At 41.1% G+C, this 13,026-nt stretch overlaps 1 long non-coding RNA gene across 1 annotated transcript in view; it reads right to left on the reverse strand.

The window, feature by feature from the left end:
* The window catches only part of LOC150088217 (uncharacterized), a 54,369-nt gene that overhangs the window by 795 nt on the left and 40,548 nt on the right, over window positions 1-13,026 (reverse strand). The window lies entirely within an intron of this gene.

The raw sequence follows: 13,026 nt of genomic DNA on the forward strand, positions 1-13,026 counted from the left end.
TATACAGTCACTCACCAATTAACTTAAGTAATACTAATAGAGGCATGTGATGCAAAAAAGCAAGTATATCAGTTAAAAAAAAAATTCACTTAACCATTCCCTTTAAAAGTTAGCATTAGCATTAGTAGAGGCATTTGATGCAAGAAAGCAAGCTTATGCAGCATCAGCCAAAAAAAAAAAAAAAAAAAAAGAAAGAAAAACCCACTTCCACTTCACCCCTCTGTTCGTTCAAAATACCTGTTCAGCTGAGCCTTAAACTTATTTAGGCTATCAACCTCCACCACAAGGGATGGAAGTCTGTTCCACCAACCAACCACCCGCTGGCTAAAGGCAAATTTCTGCCCGTCTATCCTACATCTGTCTTTCCTCAATTTGAATTTATGCCCTCTCAGGTGATTTTTCTGAGCTAGAGGAAGAATCCCATCAGCATCGAGCATGCTTAAACCATTCAAGGCTTTATACACCTCTATCAGATCACCTCGCTGGTGCCTAGTCTCCAGACACTGTAATTTGCAAAACTTAAGCCTTTCTTCATAAGAGCACCCCTTTGTTCCATTCACTAATCTTGTTGCCCTTCTCTGTACTCGTTCCAGCAGCTCTACATCCTTCTTGAAATGAGGCCTCCAGACCTGTATACAGTACTCTAGGTGTGGCCTGACCATTGCCTTATACAATGGAATAATCACCTCCTTATCCCTGCTGGAAAAATTCCTGTATATCATTGACAATACTCCATGAGCTACTCTTGCAGCCCGTCTGCACTGCTCAGAGAACTTCATATCTGCCTGCACAACCACCCCCAAGTCCCTTTCATTCTCTACCACTGTCAGTGTAGTACCACAGAGTTGATACGTTGCTCTGGGGTTGCTGTTTCCCATGTGTAGTACTTTACATTTGTCAATGTTAAACTTCATTTGCCACCTCTCAGCCCATCTGCTCAACCTTTCCAGATCCTGTTGCAGCAGCATAGTGTCAGTAGTGTCCTTGACAACCCTGCCAACCTTTGTATCGTCTGCAAACTTGGACATCAAGCTTGATATACCATCATCAATATCATTTATAAATACAGAAAACAATAATGGACCCAACACTGAGCCCTGAGGGACTCCACTAATAACATTAGTCCACGATGAGCAGTGTCCATTGATTACCACTCTCTGTCTTCTCCCCCTCAACCACCCCCTTTATCCATAGCAGCAATTTGCCTCCAATGTCACACTGCTCCAATTTGTGTAGCAGTCTTCCATGTGCAACAGTATCAAAAGCCTTTCTAAGATCCAAGTATATAATATCAAAGTTATTCCCTGTATATCAGTTAAAAAAAAAAAAATTCACTTAACCATTCCCTTTAAAAGTTTATCCCGTTCCTCCTTGAATTTATTTAAGCTATCAACTTCCAAAACGACAAATGGACATTTGTTTCAGCCATTAACCACCCACTATGCTGCTGCAACAGGATCTGGAAAGGTTGAGCAGATGGGCTGAGAGGTGGCAAATGAAGTTTAACATTGACAAATGTAAAGTACTACATATGAGAAACAGCAACCCTGGGGCAACGTATCAACTCTGTGGTGTGGTAGAGAATGAAAAGGACCTGGGGGTAATTGTGCAGGCAGATATGAAGTTCTCTGAGCTGTGCAGACGGGCTGTAAGAGTAGCTCATGGTGTCTTGTCAATGATATACAGGAATTTTACTAGAAGGGATAAGGAGGTGATTATTCCCTTGTATAAGGCAATGGCCAGGCCACACCTTGAGTACTGTACACAGGTCTGGAGGCCTCATTTCAAGAAGGATGTAGAGCTGCTGGAACGAGTACAGAGACGGGCAACAAGATTAGTGAATGGAACAAAGGGGTACTCTTACGAAGAAATATTTCGCAATATTTACGAAGAAATATTGCAAATTACAGTGTCTGGAGACTAGGCACCAGCGAGGTGATCTGATAGAGGTGTATAAAGCCTTGAATGGTTTGAGCATGCTCAGTGCTGATGGGATTCTTCCTCTTGCTCAGAATAATCATCTGAGAGGGCATAAATTCAAATTGAGGAAAGACAGATGTAGGATAGACGTGTGGAAATTTGCCTTTAGCCAGCGGGTAGTTGGTTGGTGGAACAGGACTTCCATCCCTTGTTGTGGAAGTTGATAGCCTAAATAAATTTAAGGCTCAGCTGGACAGGTATTTTGGATGAATGGAAGGGTGAAGTGGGTTTTTTTTTTTTTTTTTGGCTGAGGCTGCATAAGCTTGCTTTCTTGCATCATATGCCTCTACTAATGCTAATGCTGGCTAAAGGCAAATTTCCACATATCTATTCTACAACTGTCTTTCCTCAATTTGAATTTATGCCCCCTCAGATTCATAATCTGGGCAAGTGGAAGAATCCCATCAGAATTCAGCGTGCTCAACCCAATCAAGGCCTTAACACCCCAATCAGATCACCTCGCAGGTGCCTCGTCTCCAGCCAGTACAATTTGCAGAACTTAAGCCTCTCTTGGTAAGAGGATCCCTTCATTCTCCTCACCAATGTGGTTGCCCTTCTCTGTACACACTCAAGCAAATCTACATGATTCCTAAAATGAGGCCTCCAGACCTGTTACGCAGTACTCCATTGCCTTATACAAAAGGATAATCACCTTTTCCCTGCTAGCAAAATTTTTATATATCATTGACAAAACCTCATGACCTACTCTTTCAGTCTGTCTGCATTGCTCAGAAAACTTCATATCTGACTGCACAATTACTCTCAGGTCTTCTTCATTTTCTACCACTCTAAGTGTACTTGAGTTGTTGTTGTTGTTGTTGTTATTTGGTTTTTAGGCACCTTAGCAACTAAGGCCATATTGCTCCGGGGATATGCAGTGGTCATTCCCTGACCTTTCTGCATCCTCCGTATTTGGTGGTCACGGGCTCGAACCCTGGTCTAATCAAGAAGCGTGTGCTACACAGTGCCGCTCCTGCCCACCTGGCTACGGAAGCACCCTAAGTGTAGTACCACACAGTTGGTACACAGTCCTCTGGGGTTACTTCTACCCATATGCAGTACTTTGCATTTGTCAATGTTAAACTTCAGTTGCCACTTCTCAGATCATCTGCCCAAATTTTCTAGATCCTGTTGCAGTAGCACACTGCCATTAACAACCCTGCCAACCTTTGTCTCATCTGCAAACTTCGACACTAAGCCTAATATACCTTCATCAATATCATTGATAAATATACAAAACAACAGTGGGCCCAACACGAACCCTGTGGAAGTCCACTAATAACATTAGCCCATGAAGAGCAGCGTCCATTGATTACCACCCCCTGTCTTCTCCCACTCAATCACCTCTCTGTGTAGCACAGAGTTCTGTGCTACACAAAATGGCACAGAGATGGGGGAAACTCCTGGTGCTGTCAGACGACTAACACACTTTGCACTTTGTGGTCAGTTAAGGAGGGTAATTGAAGATCAAATCCAACCCATACTGGATGATCTATTGGCTGGATGAACTAAAAATCTCTACCAGCAATACAAATTTTATGATTTTCGGAACATACAATAGACCTCCAAAAGTTCTAATAAACAACTCTCAAATTCCCTATGTCTCAAATAACAAATATTTAGGTGTAACACTGGATGACAGATTATCATTCTTGCCGCATGCATCAAAACTGTTAGAAAAAAATCAGGAACTTCACTTACTGTGTGATTAGAATCTCTAAAAAAAGAATGGGGGTTAGCAAAGAAAACCCTTTCATTATACTATAAGACAATATTCTTCCCGGGTGTCTTATGACACCAGTATATGGTTCAGAAATGTTATCAAAGTGAAAATATGTACCAAACTGATATCCTTACAATGCTCTGTTAACAGTATCTAATAACGGTTTACAGGTGTTAGGTTGTATGATGCCCCTTGACCTGTTTATTATATACAGAGCAGACTCATCATTTGAGGAAGAGCCTTGCTATAGAAATATTAGGGATTTCCTCAGATCTAGCAAACAACTTAAAGATAGAAAACACCAGAATTTGGGAGGAACTTGTAAAGGTGTGGCAAATCTGTTGGAATGAAAGTGAGCACGGATTGGTTACTATGAAATTTGTTCCTAAAGCTGATTTTGTATCAAAGATTCAAGTTTTCCTGTGGTTTACAACCTCATGACAACATCTTATTTACTTACAAGTCATGGTTCCCTCCGTTCTATGCTCTTCGAAAGAGGACTGGAACCTGCTCCTTATTGCACCTGTGGAGACGTGGGACCATTTACTTTTTCAATGCCTATTATACTCACAGGTCAGATTGGACTGACAAACTATAGTTCAGGAACTCACGGAGGCTAATGTTAACATACTTGTGAAAAATAAAACTAATTTCAAGGCATTACAGATTTTCTCCAACTTGACTTTCAAGAAGAGAATTGAGCCGAGAGCTCAAACTTCTAGCCAATTCACGTAATAGATGTAAATCGGCGGCGGAGCATATTTGCCATATTTTTATAAGTCACCTAACTTAGAACCACAGTATAAAACAACGGGTGTGATTTCTAGATCTGGTGTGACTAGGACTATATTCACATAGACTTCTTGGATGTGGACTTCAGGCGAAGTGCGTTTTACTGCACTGTATACTATCAACATTGCTGTTTTGGTCAAAACTGGAGACAAACGAACTTTCTGCTTTTTCTGTCTTGGATATTATCTACTGGACACATCTGATCCGCTTTGGAGACTGAAGCAAGCATGTACTAATTACAATTAAACTACATATATGATTTTGTGTAAGTACATGTCTCTGAGGTTAAGACTTGTAAACACTCCTTCAGTTTGGGAGATGATATAAAACGTAAGATGCTATACTCGTTTTGGTGCTACTCCAGGCCTTCTTTGGATTCTGTCCTATTATGAGTAAACTTAATTTGTGTGTGCTATTATCAGTTAACATGTGTTAATATTATCAATATTAATAGCGTCTGTTAAAATTGCTATAATTTAGGCATTGAGTGTCATGTTTACCTAAAAATTGGTAGTGGTACTACTGTGTGTAACTATGCATTTGCCATATCCAGTTTATTTAACTCTCTGATGTTTTCTGTTTTTACTCTTTAATACAATCTTTTATATATGATATTATTATGCCACTATATATATATATATATATATATATTTTTTTTTTTTTTTTGCTGGCTCCCAGATCTTCTGGGGCAACCTGGGAGCAGAATTGCTGGCACTCACTGGTATTGCACTACCTTGGGTGGGTGCAGGATTTATGCACATATAGGTCAGTAGATCCAGGTCTGTTTCAATGTGCCTGGGGACAGGCACCAGGCGGCAGCTGCCCAGGTGTTCGCTGCTCCCTGGTGGTGAAGTCGTGTAGCATTTCTACACCAACACAGAGAACAAAGGTGGAGCTGTGCTACTGCCTTAGAACCACCATGATACATAGAGAGAGCATTAGCATTAGTAGAGGCATATGATGCAAGAAAGCAAGCTTATTCAGCATCAGCCAAAAAAAAAAAAAAAAAACAACCACTACTCCCATTTCACCCCTCCGTTCATTCGAAATACCTGTCCAGCTGAGCCTTAAATTTGTTTAGGCTATCAACTTCAACAACAAGCGATGGGAGTCTATTCCACAAACCAACTGCCCGCTGGCTAAAGGCAAATTTCCGCACATCTATCCGACATCCGTCCTTCCTCAATTTGAATTTGTGCCCTCTCAGGTGATTATTCTGAGCAAGAGGAAGAATCCCGTCGGCATTGAGCATGCTCAAGCCATTCAAAGCCTTATACACCTCTATCAGATCACCTCGCCGATGCCTTGTCTCCAGGCTCTGTAATTTGCAAAACTTAAGCCTTTCTTCGTAAGAGCAACCCTTTGAATGGAACCCTTTGTTCCATTCACTAATCTTGTTGCCCTTCTCTGTACTCGTTCCAGCAGCTCTACATCCTTCTTGAAATGAGGCCTCCAGACCTGTACACAGTACTCAAGGTGTGGCCTGACCAATGCCTTATACAAGGGAATAATCACATCCCTGTCCCTGCTAGAAAAATTCCTGTATATCATTGACAAGACACCATGAGCTACTCTTGCAGCTCGTCTGCACTGCTCTGAGAACTTCATATCTGCCTGCACAATTACCCCCAGATCCTTTTCATTCTCTACCACTGTCAGCGGAGTACCACAGAGTTGATACGTTGATCTGGGGTTACTGTTTCCCATATGTAGTACTTTACATTTGTCAATGTTAAACTTCATTTGCCACCTCTCAGCCCATCTGCTCAACCTTTCCAGATCCTGTTGCAGCAGCATAGTATCAGTAGTGTCCTTAACAACCCTGCCAACCTTGGTATCGTCTGCAAACTTGGACATTAAGCCTGATACACCATCATCAATATCATTTATAAATACAGAAAACAACAATGGACCCAACACTGAACCCTGAGGAACTCCACTAATAACATTAGTCCACGTTGAGCAGTGTCCATTGATTACCACTCTCTGTCTTCTGCCACTCAACCATCCCTTTATCCATAGCAGCAATTTGCCTCCAATGCCACACTGCTCCAATTTGTGCAGCAGTCTTCCATGTGCAACAGTATCAAAAGCCTTTCTAAGATCCAAATATATAATATCAAAGTTATTCCCTGCATCCAGTTCTTTTGTGACTACATCATAGTATCCAATCAAATTGGTCAGACAAGACCTGCCCTTAACAAAACCATGCTGTGTCTGAGCTATAACTGAATTCTTGTCCAGATGATCCTGCAGTGCTTCTTTAACCAGTGCCTCCATTAATTTTCCTGGATACTTCTGTCTTTCCATACTTCTGTCTTGACCCCCCAGCCTTCACTCACCACCCCTTTCTTTATCTATATACCAACGTATGTCCCACATATCTAAATTTAATCACTCAAAACTGAACCGCGATCAACGATATTTGATTTGTCAATTCTAGTGTTTCCCTCTCTTTTTTTTTTTTTTTTTTTTTTTTACATAGACTCTAGCCACTGAAATCTCAGGAAACTAGGTGGCAGGGCCTGCCAGAGTAAAATATAGAGCTACTGGGTACCTGGTCTGCCTCCATGAGGCCAAGTGTGGGCAATGCTGGGTCCCATCAGGGGTCCAGTGGCTAAATGGCCAGAAGAACAACAGTGCACAACATTACACATATACATGATCCATACACTTTTAAATCTCTGGCCTTTACATTGAACTGTTACACCCACAATGAAAGCAACACAGAGATGGAGGAAACCCCTAGTGCTGTTTGGCACTAAATACACTTTACACACACACACACACACACACACACACACCCCTCCGTAGCCAGGTGGGCAGGGCAGGAGCAGCAGTGCATAGCACACGCTTCTTTGATTAGACCGGGGTTCGAGCCGTGACCACCAAATACGGAGGATGCGGAAAAGTCAGGGAATGACCACTGCATATCCCCGGAGCAATATGGCCTTAGTTGCTAATGCTCCTAAAAACCAAATAACAACAACAACACACACACACCCTCAATGATGTAAATAGAAATGCATATATAATTGTATATAAATTTTGTATATATATATGAATATATGTAAACTGTGCGTCTATTAATAAATGGAAAAATGTGGTCAGTTTGCCTCTTTTGCTCGATGAAACAACCGAGTTTCTTGGAGAAAAAACCTTGCTACCCTCGTCTGAAATTGGCTAACTCAGCCATGGTGTTTATAAAGCCCATAAGAGGTCCTCGTGTCATTGAGGGATTAAAACCTGGGCCTATATCCAGGACCAGAACACTGTGACTAGGCACTCCATTGCCCAGAGCAAAAAAAATTTTTTTCGTCGCCAGTCCTCTATAAATAGATAATAACGCATTCACTAATTTTTTGGCATTTCCAAGTTAAAACAGCAACAAAAACTATATATATCTGTAGTATGGTAAAACATAAATTATCAATTGAACAAATACCTTGAAAACCATTCTGAACTGTCTTTTTCCCTTAGACGATCCAAATACTAATTCTGCAAGAGCACTCCTGTTTTCAATCCAACAATTCTTGTGATTCTACTGATCTTAGGTTTCCTGAGCCCTTCATTGAAAAGATTAAAACAATAATTACTGACATCAATCCTACAAAATTTCAAGGTCTCAACCCATTTGCAAATGCTTTTATTATCAAATTTCACAAGTTAACTGCAGGTATTTTCCTCTTATACAAGTTTTTCATTGAAGGTACTTTTCCCATCATCTGGAAAACCACTCTTTTGAAAATAATAATAATAATAAAAAAAAAAAAAAAAACTAGACCAGTTCTCCTCTAAAGCAAAATCCTATAGACCCAGACAAAATCCTATAGACCCTTCTTGCAAATTTAGGAAAGTTATTAAAAATTCTCATAGCCATGCATATCTCAAATCTCCCAGACAATATGATTTTCCGTCAAGTTGCTCCTGTGAAGATACTTTAGTGGACCCCCTAGACCATCTGGAAACCTCCAGTTCAAAGTGCAAGCTAGCAATCTTTCTTGACTTCGAGGGTGCTTTTGACTCCCTTTAGTAGAAACGAGCTTGAACAACTTATAGACGCTGGATGCTATTGCCAGCTTTTGTGCTTAATTTGCAATTATTTTTGATCAAACCTTAACGTGAAAATATCATTATAAATGTATTTTTACGGTGTCAAGGTTCCATCTTAGGCCTCTCTCTCTCATATTGAGTATAGAACTTGATTGTTTAGTCCGTTCCTCTGACAGCGCACGCACACACACACACACGCCTATGCTGATGATCTCTCTATTAGCCATCAGCCTCGTTCAGAACTGTAACTGTAACCTCATTCAGCGATGGAATGCTTGTGGCTACTAAGTTAAAGCAATTTAATACTCCAACTAAAAGGGGTACCCAGGTTTCAGACCACTTTTATTATAATGGCTTGGGAATTAAGTTGGTGGCAACCACATTAAGTTTAATTCTGACCACAGCCCGGTAACTATTTCAGGTGTCTTTAAAAACAGATAAGCATTTTCAGGAAGATGGCCCAAAAACAGATGAACTACGCCAGAGGATTTTTCCCTTGAAATGTCAGGCCCGAAATCATACCTAAAATTTTTACTGAATATAACTGGAATGACCTGCGGTCAAAATCAAAAGACAAAGCGAACACTCTGATGTTACAAATTATTCAAAACTGCTCTGGGAATGCTTCACAGGAAATCAAGTTTTTGGATAGGGAAAATTCTTGGTTCAGCTTTCATTTAAAAATGAGTTCCCTTAAGAAACAAAAATATTTCCGAAAATGGAAAAAAACTGGCCTCCCAGTAGAGCACACATGCTACAAGAAGGCACAAGTCAACTTAGTTAAATTAAACTAATATAATAGAGGAACATAATAGAGCTGTGGTTTCAAAGTTAAGGAATGCAATAAACCAACTTTATTCAGATGAAAATAGATGAAAAAATACTGAAGACTTACGGCAAAAGGCTTTGAGAAGGATACCTCCAAATTGATTATCACTGGCTCTATGTATTAAAGTACAACAGGCTTTAGGTGTCTGCAGGATATTTCAAGCAATCTCCAAGCCTAAACTATAAGAATAACAGAGAACTCTCATTCAAGTCTATCGGTGCCCATATCAACAGAGACTATTGTATAATGTTGACTGTCGCATCTAAGTCATCAGGCTGATCATACTTACTGCACCCAAAACATGTTTCCATTTAAATTTAATGTTTCTCCTTAGTAAAGTTAAATGATACTACGAATATAAGCTGTTGTAGATAAGATTTTGTAAACAAGACTCGTAAATATATCAGCAGGTGAGGTGGAGCACATGTACTGCAATGTAACCTCTTGTGCATGTGGTAGCTCGCATCCAAGTATGTACTTATTAACTTCCGAGCTCGTGGTTGTCCAGGAGTAAATCCGATAGGATAAATAAACTGATGATAATAATTATAATAATAATATTATTATTATTATTATTGCTCTTATATTACTTCTCCCTGATTGGAGTTTCCCCCTTGTCATGAGTATTTCTACCAAGTACACAGGGTGATTGTTATGTCTGGTGTTACTGTTGGTCGAGGAACTCTGACTACCTTTCAGGATAATGACTTTCTGGAGTTCCTTGTAGGTATTCACTGGGAAACCTATTGCTGATAGGCTGTTCTGTAGGGTCTTTGGCACCATACTAATGGTTGACACAATGATCGATACTTGTTGCATATGCCACATCTTTGACCTCCTGTCTTAGGTTCGAGTACTTCTGATTTTTTTCCCATGGGTTTTCTGCAGGTTGCCAGTGTTGGGTCCAGTGTGTTGTGTGGAATTGTCTTATCCGTTATTATGATGCAGTCCCAGTACAGTTTGTGGGTTGCGGTCTCTAGTTCTGCCTGAGGTTCATACTTGTACTATGCTACACTTTCTTTGATCAACTGGTATTTCCTTTCTAGTTTCTGATATATTATCCTGGTTCCCTGGTCATGTCTACGAGTGTACTCAGTCTGGATGATCACTTTGCAACCCGCGGTGATGTGTTGGATCGTTTCTGTGGCCAGGCGGCATCGTCGACATGTGTGATTTGACAACCCAGCGATGTATTTTCTATAGTTTCTGGTGTTGATTACCTAGTCTTGGATGGCGAGCATGAATACTTCAGTCTCGGGGAAGTGCATCCTGCTCGTGAGCCATGCATTGGAAGCAATTTTATCTATGTGATCTTGATGGAGGTCATTGTAGTGTCTGCCATGGAGTGTCTTCTGTGCCCCTCTTTCTAGCTTCATTGTGCCATCTAGGCAGGAGAAGATTCCATGCCTAGGTTGAGTGAGTTATGCCACTTGTCTATCTTCCTTATGGTCTGGTAGAGTGCCGCTGTTTTGCTGGATGTAATCCTTCAGGTTAGCTATCGCTATTTTCTGTTGCTTGATGAGGTCTATCAGACCCTCTTCCTCCCACTTTCTGAGCTATTGTCAGTCTCTCCACAGCTAACTTCAAGTGGTGTGGCGGCTATTCGTCATCACTGTCCTTGTCTTTCTCGTGATACCTTCCAGCTCAATTTTATCCAATCTATGATCCAGAAGGAGTATGTTAGCACTGGAACTGCATGTGTGCTCATGGCTTTCACTATGTTCCCTCCATTCAGATTTCCTTTAAGCAGGCTTCTTAGTCTCTGATGGTATTTTTCGGTCAGACAGGCTTTGATTCACTTGTGGTCCAACTGCTGAGCCTGCATCATCCCCAGGTCTCTGTCATAGCTTCGATCTCCTTACCAGTCAGCAGCTGGTTGTTTAGGCTGACTAATTTCCCTTGATGCAATCCATGAGTCTTGAATTTCTCTAGACCAAATTCCATCCTGATATCATTGCTGAATTCTTCGGTGATCCGGAGAAGAGCTTCATGTGATCTATGTACATTAGCATTAGTAGAGGCATATGATGCAAGAAAGCAAGCTTATGCAGCATCAGCCAAAAAAAAAACTTCCACTTCACCCCTCCGTTCATTCGAAATACCTGTCCAGCTGAGCCGTAAATTTATTTAGGCTATCAACCTCCACAACAAGGAATGGAAGTCTGTTCCACCAACCAACTACCCGCTGGCTAAAGGCAAATTTCCGCACGTCTATCCTACATCTGTCTTTCCTCAATTTGAATTTATGCTCTCTCAGGTGATTATTCTGAGCAAGAGGAAGAATCCCATCAGCATTGAGCATGCTCAAACCAATCAAGGCTTTATACACCTCTATCAGATCACCTCGCCGGTGCCTAGTCTCCAGGCTCTGTAATTTGCAAAACTTAAGCCTTTCTTCGTAAGAGCAACCCTTTGTTCCATTCACTAATCTTGTTGCCCTTTTCTGTACTCGTTCCAGCAGCTCTACATCCTTCTTGAAATGAGGCCTCCAGACCTGTACACAGTACTCAAGGTGTGGCTTGACCAATGCCTTATACAAGGGAATAATCACATCCCTGTCCCTGCTAGAAAAATTCCTGTATATCATTGACAAGACACCATGAGCTACTCTTGCAGCTCGTCTGCACTGCTCAGAGAACTTCATATCTGCCTGCACAATTACCCCCAGGTCCTTTTCATTCTCTACCACTGTCAGCGTAGTACCACAGAGTTGATATGTTGATCTGGGGTTACTGTTTCCCATATGTAGTACTTTACATTTGTCAATGTTAAACTTCATTTGCCACCTCTCAGCCCATCTGCTCAACCTTTCCAGATCCTGTTGCAGCAGCATAGTATCAGTAGTGTCCTTAACAACCCTGCCAACCTTGGTATCGTCTGCAAACTTGGACATTAAGCCTGATGCACCATCATCAATATCATTTATAAATACAGAAAACAACAATGGACCCAACACTGAACCCTGAGGAACTCCACTAATAACATTAGTCCACGTTGAGCAGTGTCCATTGATTACCACTCTCTGTCTTCTGCCACTCAACCATCCCTTTATCCATAGCAGCAATTTGCCTCCAATGCCACACTTCTCCAATTTGTGCAGCAGTCTTCCATGCGCAACAGTATCAAAAGCCTTTCTAAGATCCAAATATATAATATCAAAGTTATTCCCTGCATCCAGTTCTTTTGTGACTACATCATAGTATCCAATCAAATTGGTCAGACAAGACCTGCCCTTAACAAAACCATGCTGTGTCTGAGCTATAACTGAATTCGTGTCCAGATGATCCTGCAGTGCTTCTTTAACCAGTGTCTCCATTAATTTTCCTGGAACCGAAGTTAAACTAACAGGTCTATAATTACTTGTGTCAGCCTTTGATCCTCCTTTGTGAATTGGGGTTACATTTGCACATCTCCAGTCCATGGGTACCTCCCCTGAGTCCAAAGAAGCTCTCATAATTATGGCTAGGGGTTTGCTTACTTCCTTTGCTGCCTCCTTTAATATAACTGGATAGATCCCATCCACCCTGGGTGCCTTTTTTATGTTTATCCTCAACAATTTCTCCTCCACTCTCCTCTCAGTTATTAGAAAATCATCTAGCTCACTGCCAATGTTTACTTCACCTACGATATTCCCCTTCCTGAATAACTC

The sequence above is a fragment of the Mastigoproctus giganteus genome, chromosome 3 (genome assembly GCF_048544385.1).
Source record: "Mastigoproctus giganteus isolate SK-2022 chromosome 3, ASM4854438v1, whole genome shotgun sequence".
NCBI lineage: Eukaryota > Metazoa > Arthropoda > Arachnida > Uropygi > Thelyphonidae > Mastigoproctus > Mastigoproctus giganteus.